Raw genomic sequence first — 12,785 nt, 5'->3', positions numbered from 1 at the left:
GCCAGTCACAGACGGTACACCAGGAATCGACATGTTGATGTTCAGACTATTTTTTTTCTGTTACCTTGCTGCACACGTCAGTTTTAAAGATTGGTGTTATTCAGTTAAAAGCGTATAATAAATATAATGATCAATCAATGCCAACAATCGCCCCATAAGACGTGATATTATCGCACTGAATATTAGCATTCGAAACTAAAGTACAACTACCGATACCTTCCCTAGTAGTGGTGTATTTCCAACAGTGCCTGGTAAGCGACATTACAAACTCGAAACCACTCCGTCGAAAAGTATTTAGAAGAGTGTCATATAAGTCAGTTAGATATTTTCAACACCTACACGGACAAAAAATTAGCAGACGGGAAGTACTGCCAGAGAATTAGATTACTATCAGAACAGGCAAAAAGTGGGCTAAATAAAGTAAAGGAATCTGCGAAGACAAAGCAAAAACTGTTAGGAAAGTCTGGAGACTGACTTAACAGCTTTGCATCATCCGATAGGGTCCAATCACACCCAACAATAACAATAAATAATGTGCAACAATTGGTGCAAAATACAGTTTATACAGTTTTACAAAATTGCTTGAAAACTTTCGGTAAAAAAAGGAAAGAAAATTCTATACGTTTGAAAGGAACATGTGACACTCGTAATTTATGCCGGTACGGACAGTGTGTCCCTATCACAATGTTTCTCTTCATAGGTGAGCAGAATGGCACAATGTGTCCATCGAGTTAGCTGAGTAATAAATATAAAGCTCAATCAGTGCCATCAATCGCCCCATAAGACGTGATATTATCGCACTGAAAATTAGCATTCGAAACTAAAGTACACTACCGATACCTTCCCTAGTAGTGGTGTATTTCTAACAGTGCCTGGTAAGCGCCATTACAAAGCGTAGAGTGGATAGCTAGTGGTTAGGTATTCAAATTAAGTACAGTTTAAAACATATGTTATCTGCCAATCTGCGCGTGTCAGTCACCAGATGTTTTGGAAGAGAAGGATCTGTGCTGACTTTCCGGGCCGCTCTGCCAAAGACTGCCAGCTGTGTTGCGCTCAAAGCCAAGATAAACACGCTTTCGGCGCAAAGGAGGAACAGAGAAAGGCAGCATTATTACAAAAGGAGGTCAATGAACTTGGTAACGCTGGCCCCGCAGTAAGAAAGGCAACAAGTCTTTAAAATATGACTGCCTGTTTCTACCACCCAGATCTGATAAATATTTTTCATTAACTCTGCTCAAAGTTGACAGACAAGTGGAAAGCCCATGTACATCGAGTACTTATCAGTCGACAGCTGCACCTGAATGCCTTATAAAATGGTAGTCAGGAGACAGACGGTGGGTTTTGTTTGCCACACAGTGAGTCGCTTATAACTTCAGTTAAAAGAGATGACATAACCTCTGCCAGATGGAAACTGTGACGTAGTCTTGGATATTCTCCTGACAGACATGCACACGCAAATTAGTATTATGTACTGTAACTGTGCCAAAAAGCTGCTCCAGGAGTAACGTAGACACCGTCAACGGCGGTAAAAGAATAAAATGCGTGAAGTCCGAGTAACAAATCCCAAAACAGAGGGAGGTGGGAAAAGTTGCCGGAGTTTAATTCGGGAGAAACGCGTTCAGATCGGGACTGGTCATTCAGATCCAGCTTTCCCTATTTTCGTTAAACGGTTTAACGTGATCTCGACGACGGTTCCTCTGAAAACGACACGGGTGATTTTTTTACTCTTCGCCGGAGCCTAATGTTTACAAGGAACATCCAAATAAATACTCTGCCAGTCGAATTTATGGAGCTCGTGACGAGCCACGGAGAAAAGAAATGGCTTGGAAGCCAGTAGCCAGCTAATTCCAGCTGTAGGACTCAGGACTCAGGACTGAAGCATGCCGTGTGCCAGTAGGATCCAATTAAGATAACTATGCATTGGTACCTTAAAATGACTAGAGACGTCCTCCCGCAAAATGCTAGATCCATTCAACACATACTAGGCCCAGAGTCTTGGTCTCTGCTTGATCCGTAGGCAGAAACAATGTTTTTGTTTTTATTCCTTTTCTTGGCGGGAAGGGTGGAGTAGATCTTCAGTATCCAGGCTTGTTCAAAGCAACCCGCCACGACATCCTCTTCTGTGGAAACCTCATCATCTCAAAGTGGTACTTACTAATTCCTCGCTTACTTCTCGAACGTTATGTCTTTCGTCTTGCTCCAAAGTTTATACCCTCTACAGCTCCTTAAGTGACCTAATTTTCAGCATTCTGGTATAGCATCACATGTCATATAATTCTCTCCTTTTTCGATTTTCTCACGGTTCATGATTCAGTTCCATACAGTTCCTAAGGTACATTCGCAGGAATTTCTTCACTTTAAGGAAGGCCCATGTTTAATACTAGTTGATATCCTGTAGCTAGCAATGCCATCTTTTCCTGTGCTAGTCTACTTCGTGTATTACCTTCCCTTCGTCGTTACGCATTACTGTACTTCTACGTATGCAAAATCCCTTCTTATTCAATTTTGAGATACTCCATATTGAGCTTAAATTCATCAGTAATATCATTTTTGTTAGTCCTCGTTGCTTTAGTCTTTCTTTAGTTTACCCTGAGTCCCAATTGTGTATTCAGTAAGCTGTTCATTTCATTTAGGAGGTCCTGCAGCTACACGTCACGTAATCCTTACTCAGGGTTGTCATCAGCTAATCTCATAATTTATATGCTTTCGTCTTGAATTTCAATCCAACTCTTGAATCTTCCTTTTATTTTCTTCAACGATACTTCGATGTAGAAGGCTAATGCTAGCAGAGAGAGGCCTGCTGTGTACATCCTTTTTAATCGGGGTACTTCGCTCTTGGTCGTCCATCCTTATCGTTCCCTCATTCTACTTACACATGCAGGTCCACGTCTTTCCCAATGGCTCCTTTTTTACTCTGAATTTATTACACTGTTGAACTCATTTTCTAATTCGATAAATACTTTAAATATATCTTGATGTCTGTGAATGTTTGCTTTCATTATTATGCGCAGCGTTACAATTCGCTGTCGTATCTGTAGTTTTCGTAAAGCCTCTATTGCGTTTTCCATCCCTCTGTATACCACACTACGCAGCTGCTCAGATTCATCAAATGTTAATCTTAATCTGTAATAGTTCGCGCATTTCTATGCCTGTGATATCTTCTGGCTTAAGTGCATACTATTTTTCGGAAAAGTCTCATAGGTTTTACGCTCTATGGTGGAAAAAATTGTTGGCACTTACCCCAATTATTTTAAAGAATCCAAAGAATCCTTACCTATCCTTCCTGTCTTGATTTATGGCAAGTTTCCTAAGGCTCTTTCTACATTATTGGATGTCCTTTGTTTTCAAAATCGAGACCCATTTCGTCTTCCATCACGTCAGTAAACCGTTTCTCTCTTTCGTAGACTCTCTCAGGGTGCGCTTTCCTTCTATCACCTCTCTTCTACGCTTTCAATAGTGTAATTGCTGTTCCACTATTGATGTTTTCTACTTTCAGTCACACAGATACATTGATGTGAGTTTTTTTGAATACTGAAGTGTCTTACCGGCCGCTATTTACATTTCGATTTTCCAAATATTTCCTGTAGTCATTTTGCATTAGCTTCGGTGCACATCCTATGTGTGTAATTCCAATTTTTTTCTTGTACCCTTTTCATTTCCTCAGCTTTTACTTACTTTCTTCGTACAACGATCAATTGCTTTTCTGTTACCGACTTGAAGTTATCTCTTTGCTACCTATGTTTGTCGAGCTCCCTTTTTACGTACATCCATTCCTCTTCAACTTGAATGCTTCCTCTGTTATTCGGGATCACTTATATCCGCAGAGAACTTAAAATGAGCAACATCATTCTTCGGTACTTCACTATCCCTCTGCTTCCAACTTTCCTCAATACTAAATTATATGAGCTGGAGCATACCAGAGGCAGCTGTGGGAAAATCAGAGTGAAGCATGAGCAATTCTTGCTTATGGGAATTGTTTGGATTCTCCCTGCCGGCATAGTACAAAAAATGTTTATACCTTATTCTCCTATTCCAAAACTCTCTGGAATGGATGAGTGAATGACTGTGGGTGTGATTCATTTTGCTGTACGGTGATTTAGTCTGCTGCAGCGAATCAGCGGTAGTCTTATAGAATGGCCAACACTTGTAGTTTTCAGAGAGGCAAAGGGGTTTGTTCCAATTGCGTGAAAGTTACCGGTGTTAAAAGTGGTTCAAATGGCTCTGAGCACTATGGGATACATCTGAGGTCATCAGTCACCTAGAACGTAGAACTATTTAAACCTAACTAACCTTAGGACATCACACACATCCAAGCCCAAGGTAGGATTCGAACCTACGACCGTAGCGATCGCGCGGTTCCAGACTGAAGCGTCTGGAACCGCTCGGCCACAGCGGCCGGCTACCGGTGTTAGGTTGGTGGTGGAAGCCTCATCTCTGGGTTTTCCTGGCCACGGGGTTTTGTGGGAGAAGTTTTATGTGAGATGGGCAGTATGCTTCCAGTTCTCCGAGGGTATGCAGCCGAGGTCTCTTCGCAGAAGGGTGAGTTGATTTAACCGCGTGGCGCACTGTCTCCTAGCGAGAGGGGAGCTTTTTGCTTGTAGCTTCGCGTTTTTTCATAAAACGCTCCCCTTGTTGGGTCGCAGCAAGGAATGCAACGCTTTTGCAGGCTTTCAGTGTGATTCCTAATGTAAACTTTGGTCCGTAAGAAGAACGTAGCACAAAGGTGTTGCATACGTTGAAGCGGTCTCATTTAGGGAGTGCGCCCTTGGTTCATTGTGAATGTTTGTGTTCCTTCGGCTGTGTGTGTATACATTCCAATCTTTTCAGAATCTTGATAATTCTTGCCCCTTTGTGAATTTTCTTTGTTTCATTACTATATGTTCGTTGGAAACAATCTACGTGATTAATATTAGAGTTTGTTGGCCCTCTGCCATTATCCCTTGTCTATTCAAACGTGTCTTCTGTAAAATGTTAATTGTTCGTGGCTGCGTAGTTTAATGTTGCTAAAATTTGGCCACGGCACGTAGAAAATGTGTTTCCGTGAACCACGTGCCTACACGAGTTAACTGTGAGCCTAACATTCCCGTAGCCCCTTGTCTCTGTTCTAGAATCTACTTATTGCTCCCGGCCGGTGTGGCCTTGCAGTTCTAGGCGCTTCAGTGTGGAACCATGTGACCGCTACGGTCGCAGGTTCGAATCCTGCCTCGGGCTTGGATGTGTGTGATGTCCTTAGGTTAGTTAGATGTAAGTAGTTCTAAGTTATAGGTGACTGATGATAACAGAAGTTAGGTCACATAGTGCTCAGAGCCATTTGAACCATTTTTGAAATTATTGCTCTGATTTTGGAATACTGAATATATAGTGTGCGGATTATTCATCTGTATTTGTGGTTTGTGATTTCACGTTATGCGCGTAAGCATGTATGTATGGCTCTCTTTGAGGAGGTTTCTCCTAACAGACGTTCAGCTTTAAATGCAACCGTGATATTCACATTTACTCTTTTCTTTAATCATTTCTCAACTTAGCGGAACAAACCTCCTACCTTCGCTGCACGTGGTTTTGGGGTCGTTCTTGCTGTTATTGAGTGAATGTTGTTCCCCCCCCCCCCCTCCCCCACTAATTACGACCTCGAATTTAAACTAAGAGTTTCTCTTGTGAATCGCATAGCGTTTTACAAGCAATCGTGCGTACCTAGCAGGAAACAGCAGTTATATAGAAGTCTTATATCTATGTCTTAAGAAATCTATAATTTTTTACCAAGTATCGTCCAGTGTACCGATGTTAAGTCTCCTTTACCTACGCCATTTACCTTGTAATTTCCTTGTCAGCCTATCCACAGCGTTCCGCCGGCCGATGTGGCCGAGCGGTTCTAGGCCCTTCACTCTGCAACCGAGCGACCACTACGGTCGCAGGTTTGAATCCTGCCTCGGGCATGGATGTGTATGATGTCCTTAGGTAGGTTAGGTTTAAGTAGTTCTAAGTTCTAGGGGACTGATGACCTCAGATGTTAAGTCCCATAGTTCTCAGAGCCATTTGAGCCATAGCGTATCCACACGCAAAGGTCCAATAATTAATGTTCATTTTTTATTTAAAACAAATTCTTTAAAATAGATCCATTTTTCAGGAAAGTTGCTGCAAGTTGCTCTTATTCACAGTGTACACACACTTTTTACTTTATTTTAATATTTGATCCATGTGAACAATCCCTGGATCATATTAATAACTACATCCCATTTTTATAAGTCACATTACAATGAATGTTCCTTCATGGTTTCTTCTTATGACTAAATTAATTAATTTTCCAGCTCAGTCGGACCTCTTGTTTGTCGTGTGGCTAGAGGTGATGGCGACCCAATCTTTTGCTTTGATTTTAATGTCACATAGCATTTACATTTGCGTGTGGCTCTTTTAGCCATCAGGATGTAGCTCGGGCTTCACTCATTTCATAAACACCACTTAAGTGCACGTCACTTACAGTGGTAAAGGTCAATGCCGTAGAGGGGCGGCGTGCTCACTCAGTGGAGCGTCGACCTGTGACGCTGACACAGACGCCACAGAGGCTTCATACGGCTGTGGTGTGGAGCAAGGCCTGCCAGCAGCATCTTCTGTCCATACTGCGAGCCGCGGTGTTTCCAGTGGCGCGGCGATGGCGTTGGCCGGCGACTACCTATGGACCAGCAACTGGAGAGAATTGACTGGCGTCTGGTGGACTGTTGGCTGTTCGGACTGGGCAGACAAGTGACGGTCGTTGGTTGGCGACCCGGTGACGGCAGAGTTACGTCTCTGACACTGACTGGGCGTCACTTGCTGCCCAGCAGGCCAAACGATGGCGAGCTCTTTCGGCTGGTGAGAAATACTGTTTCTTCCTGCTGATTTCTGCTGTCTACCTCGGTTAATGTATCGCGCGAAGTCGTCTGGAATGTATCGGTGCCACCCCCACCCCCACCCCCACCCCCCCTCCCCGCATCACTCCTGCTCTTCCGTCTCAGTTCCTTTACTCAGAAAGCGGACGAAATAATGTATAACTCTGCCTGTGCTGGCTATAAATTACCGTTGCATGTCGTGAGGTCATGTCACGAAGGTGCCTTCAGCAACATTATGGGGTTCGCTGCCAGAGTCTGGGCCCATCGGCTTAGACTAGGTATCAACAAAACAATACTGCGACGAATTCAGTGGAGCGTACTTCTGTGGCACAGTGGTGCCTTTCGCACTACACCTGAAGAGGATTTACTGGTGATCCTCGGGATCCATGCGATAGATATCGTGGTACGTTACGGGGCAGCGCTGTATTGTTTGGGGCGTTACAAATATGATGAAAGACATTTACGAGCCTGAAGTTAGATGAATGACAGACTGAATGGGATACTAGGAGCTTTGCAAGACATGTTTACAGCATACTCCAAAGCATCAGGAACAGGCTCAAACTGTACGACATCGCAACTATTCGAGATATGGTGGGCCTACTACCGAATAACAAATCTGGATCCATATCCCAAATATCTGCATCTAGTGGCATGTAGTAACACACTAATCAGTGAATGCAAAGAGGCAGGTTCCGCTGATCACGTCGTTCCCAGGTGGCCCCTTTTTCAGGTAGGGAGATATAGCAAACATTTAGACTGCGATCTACAAATAATTGTATGTGGCCAAAACTTGATGGCTACAATGAATGTGATAGCACATCGAATATGTGAAAGGCAACTGCTCAACTTTCAGTATATGAGATTAAGTGGAGGTTCTGGATATCAAAATAACGTCAACAGATAAGAAGCAGATTTTACTCAGTTACAGATAATGGCAGGCACCAGAATGAGATTTTCACTCTGCAGTGGAGTGTGCGCTGATATGGAACTTCCTGGCAGATTAAAACTGTGTGCCGGACCGAGACTCGAAATCGGGACCTTTGCATTTCGCGGGCAAGTGCTCTACCACCTGAGCTACCCAAGCAAGACTCACGACCCGTCCTCACAGCTTTACTTCCACCAGTGCCTCGTCTGCTACATTCCAAACTTTACGGAAGCTCTCCTACGAAACTTGCAGCACTGGCACTTTTGAAAGAAAGGACATTGCGGAGACATGGGTTAGCCACAGCCTAGGGATGTTTGCAGAATGAAAGTGCTTGCGTAGCTTAGATGGTAGAGCACGTCCCCGCGAAAGGCAAAGGTCCCGAGTTCGAGTCTCCTCCGACACACAGTTTAAATCTATCGGGAAGGTTTCGTATCAGCGCACACTCTGCTGAAGAGTGAAAATCTCATTCTGGAAACATCCCTCAGGCTTCTTTCAAGTGTGCTAGTCCTGCAAGGTTCGTAGGAGAGCTTCTCTAAAGTTTGGAAGATAGGAGACGAGGTACTGGCGGACGTAGAGCTGTGAGGACGTGGCGTGAGTCGTGCTTGGGTAGCTCAGATGGTAGAGCACTCGCCCGCGAAAGGCAAAGGCCCCGAGTTCGAGTCTCGGTCCGGCACACAGTTTTAATCTGCCAGGAAGTTTCTATGACAGACACATTTAAATTTCATTAAGAGAGAGTAAAAAGAAAAGAAATAATGCTGTGACCACTCACATGAGAATTACCGAGGCACGCACAGACCAGTGCCGTAGAACAGTGAGGCAACAATAGGTATGGGAGAAGTTGTATAGTTAATCGGCAAACTTTGAGCTCTTCCGAGGCCCCCAGTAACATTTATACAAACGAAAGACTGAATTTATTCATTTTAAACTTGAGTTAATTCCTGTTACTTTATATCTAGTTTTTTTAAAAAAATTATTATTGTTTTTCAATTGTTCTGCTTTTCTTTCCTGCATTGTTGTTATCAGAGGTTGCTGTTATCATGATTAATTACTACATGTATAATATAAAACTTTGTATGTCACTATGGTAACGAATATATACGATCTCTTTAGTGTTCTCAGACAACAGGTCTAAAATTGGTAGCAATAAATGGAGCTGAATCGAAAAAAAATTATCCCCCCCCCCCCCTGCCCACTGTCGTAATTAGGTTGCAATACTCTCGTAGGGTGCGTCACGCGTTGGCTGCAAGTGTGGTCTGTCGGCACAGAAGCGTTGCGGAGCTGCTGGCCGTGCAGCCCCTCACCAGCCACGGTGACCTGGATTTGTCATGGCCCTCCTCTCATGATTCCCAGCCTCTTTTATAACTTTATCTCTTACACTGCTTATATATACTCCTTGTTGGATCTGAAAAGGCCGGCCGCGGTGGTCTAGCGGTTCAGGCGCTCAGTCCGGAACAGTGCGACTGCTACGGTCGTAGGTTCGAATCCTGCCTCGGGCATGGATGTGTGTGATGTCCTTAGGTTACTTAGGTTTACGTAGTTCTAAGTTCTAGGGGACTGATGACCACAGATGTTAAGTCCCATAGTGCTCAGAGCTATTTGAACCATTTGATCTGAAAAGCTTCTCCTATCGAATGAACGGTTCCTCGAGGTTATTCTTAGCTCGTACGAGTGCCGGGGTCTATAGTGTCGTTTTCTACCAGACTCCAGCTGGTTCCCAAGAAGACTGCATCTGGGGTTCTGTGTATCGTCAATGCCCAGGAGGATCACTTCTTGACGTCAGGAAAAATATTGTAATGCCCCCCCCCCCCGCCCCCCCAAACTCCCCGTTCATTAGGTACTGTGAAATGTCCCCTTCGAAAAATTATTACACGACTGTGCTTAAACTGACACACAATATTTTTAGCGCAACGCAATCTGACTTTCAATAATCCCTACAAAAGAATGGCCCTGACTAACATTAACCTATACCTTTCCCAAATCACTTACCTCACAAAAAATCTTCGTTACTCGAACTACTGCAATACAGCGAGCACCACTACTGCCAGCTAAATAAAAGATTCAAACTACGGAAGGCACTAACTACTGATAGGCACAGTTAGCAAATGAAAGATTTTAATAGAGAACAAACAATGTATTTACCTTAATAGTCAGAATATATATCAGTTCATGACACCAATTCTTACAAATTTCAAAACTCCGCCATCTCTCTCTCCACGTCCACCACTGCTGGCGGCTCACCTCCAACTGCGCAACGCTACGCGCTGTTAGCATCCAGCTGCCGCTGCCCAACACTACAATGGCAGACAACAATGCAAACCAGCCACAGACTGCACATGGCACAGCCAGTGATTTTTATATAGAGCGCTACGTGCCGGCGGCGTTACCAATAAAAAAAACCTAAACAGCCTACTTACAGCTGCAGTTGGAAAAGAAGGCAATGAGGCGCTCTCTGCACTGTCGTGGCCACAGTCATCCTGGTGAATCAGCTTGTACATTAAGCAGGCAATAAAGGAAACCAAGGAGAAATTTAGAATTGACATTAAAGTTTCTTCGACGACTCTGTTCTGTCAAGCGTCAAACAGCTCAGAAGAAAAATTGAATGAAAGGGATAGTCTTGATAATAGCTTGTAAGATAATCATTAGCGAAAGTAAAACCAGGGTATTGGAATGTGGTCGAATTAAATCTGGCGACACGGATAGAATTAGATTAGGGAATGAGGTACATAAGTAATCAGTTTCGTAGACGGTCTCAGTGGCCGAGCAGTTCTAGGCGCTACAGTCGGGAACCGCGACCGCTACGGTCGCAGGTTCGAATCCTGCCTCGGGGATGGATGTGTGTGATATCCTTACGTTAGTCAGGTTTAAGAAGTTCTAAGTTCTAGGGGACTGATGACCTCTGACCTTAAGTCCCATAGTGCTCAGAGCCATTTGAGCCATTTTTAGTTTTATAACTTGAGAAGCAAAATAACGATGTCCACAGTAGAGGAGATAGGACATTCAGACAGACAGTAGCAAGTAAAAGAAATGTGAAAAAGAGCAGTTTGTCAAAATCGAATATAAATAAGCGTTCGGAGGTCCTCGCTGAAGGTTTTTGAGTGGAGGTAGTCTTCATCTATTGAAATGGAACACTGACAATAAGCATATGAGGTGAAAAGAAATGTGGTGCTACAGAATAATGCTGAAAATTAAATCTGTAAATAGAGCTTATAATGAGGAGAGACTGCATCGAATAGCATAATGAAAAAATTTTTGCTACTGTGTAACTAAAAGAAAGTCATCGGTTGATTGGACACATATTGACGTATGGTGTAGTCCGGAAAATGAGGTCCCATTTCAAAGCTGGTGCCTCACAACGGAACCACAAGGACAGTTGCTGCCAGACGCAGCGAGGAATGAGGGACGTCGGTGTAGACATGCACTCAACAGCTTCCATACGACGCCGCTGCCGGAAGATTACTTACGTTAGAGAGCAGTACCTTTCGGGAACCAACGTCTACGACGTGAGCATCGTCTTGGTTCATCAGATATGTCTGCAAGTTAACGTAACTATTAGACAGAGCCGGCCAGGGTAGCCGAGCGGTTCTAGGCGCTACAGTCTGGAACCACGCGATCCCTACGGTTGCAGGTTCGAATCCTGCCTCCGGTACGGATGTGTGTGATTTCCTTAGGTTAGTTAGGTTTAAGTTGTTCTAAGTTCTAGGGAACTGATGACCTCAGCAGTTAAGCCCCATAGTGCTCAGAGCCATTTCAACCATATTAGACAGAACTTTGCGTCAAAGTTTATAGTCGACTGTACACCGTTGGACAAAAGTACCGAGCAACCGAGCTAACGTTGAGTGTTGTGGAAAATGAGAATATTAAAGAAATAGAAGAAATTTGATCGAGTTTATAATGTTTATTTTTGAAAAAAAAAAAGAACAATACTTCGTGAGCCCATCTTTTGCCCTTGTTAAAGTGAAATTGTTTTTCGTAGAGAGTAAAATTTCTTTTTACAATCTTCGGCACTTATAGTCTTTTAATTCTTGTTTTCTTTGACTTACGTCTGTGCCGCATGATTTTACGCTTCAATAAACCCCATAAATGCTCTATTGCATTCACGTCCGGCGATTTGGCTGGCCATTCCAGGGGCTCGATGTTGTTTTCCCAAAGCGATGAATTGTGAAAAGAGATTTATGCCAGACTGCTTTATCGTGCTGGATTTAATGCCGTCCAAGTTTTTTTGCGCCAAAAAGCGTTGTATAAAAGGGCAGTGAAGTAGATGCTAGGACGTCAATGTACATTTTGGAATCCTTGCGGCCTTCACATATGACCTTTTGTCCTACTCCTGCTGCTCTCATGCACCCCAGATCATGGCACTCCCTCTGCAGTGTTTTACGATAGGTTCACACACATTGAGTTATAGTCCTCACTTATCCAATGACGGACATAGGTCACTCGCGATGTACCAATAATCTCAAATATGAATGAATTTTGCAGAGAATTTTATCATGTGTTGTCAGATCATCAAGTTTACAAATGTCACTGAATGTTTGCTCCATCAGATCACACGATATTTGATCAGTCTTCGTCGGTGAACGTTTGTTGTTTTCGAATCGACTCATGCCGTTCCTTTGTGTTCTTTCCAGAGACCCGATGACATTGCAATTCTGTCAGAGACAGCAAAGGACTTGGAAGAGCAGTTGAACGGAATGGTTAGTGTCTTGAAAGGAGGATATAAGATGAACATCAACAAAATCAAAAATGGGATATTGGAATCTAGTCGAATTAAGTCGGGTGATGCTGAGGGAATTAGATTAGGAAATGAGACACTTAAAGTAGTAAAGGAGTTCTGCTATTTGGGGAGCAAAATAACTGATGATGGTAGAAGTAGAGAGGATATAAAACGTAGACTGGCAATGGCAAGGAAATCGATTTTGAAGAAGAGAAATTTGTTAACATCGAGTATAAATTTAAGTGTCAGGAAGTTGTTTCTGAAAGTATTTGTATGGAGCGTACCC

This window comes from Schistocerca gregaria, chromosome 6, assembly GCF_023897955.1.
Source record: "Schistocerca gregaria isolate iqSchGreg1 chromosome 6, iqSchGreg1.2, whole genome shotgun sequence".
Taxonomy (NCBI): Eukaryota; Metazoa; Arthropoda; class Insecta; order Orthoptera; family Acrididae; genus Schistocerca; species Schistocerca gregaria.
This window is presented reverse-complemented; position numbering follows the sequence as displayed.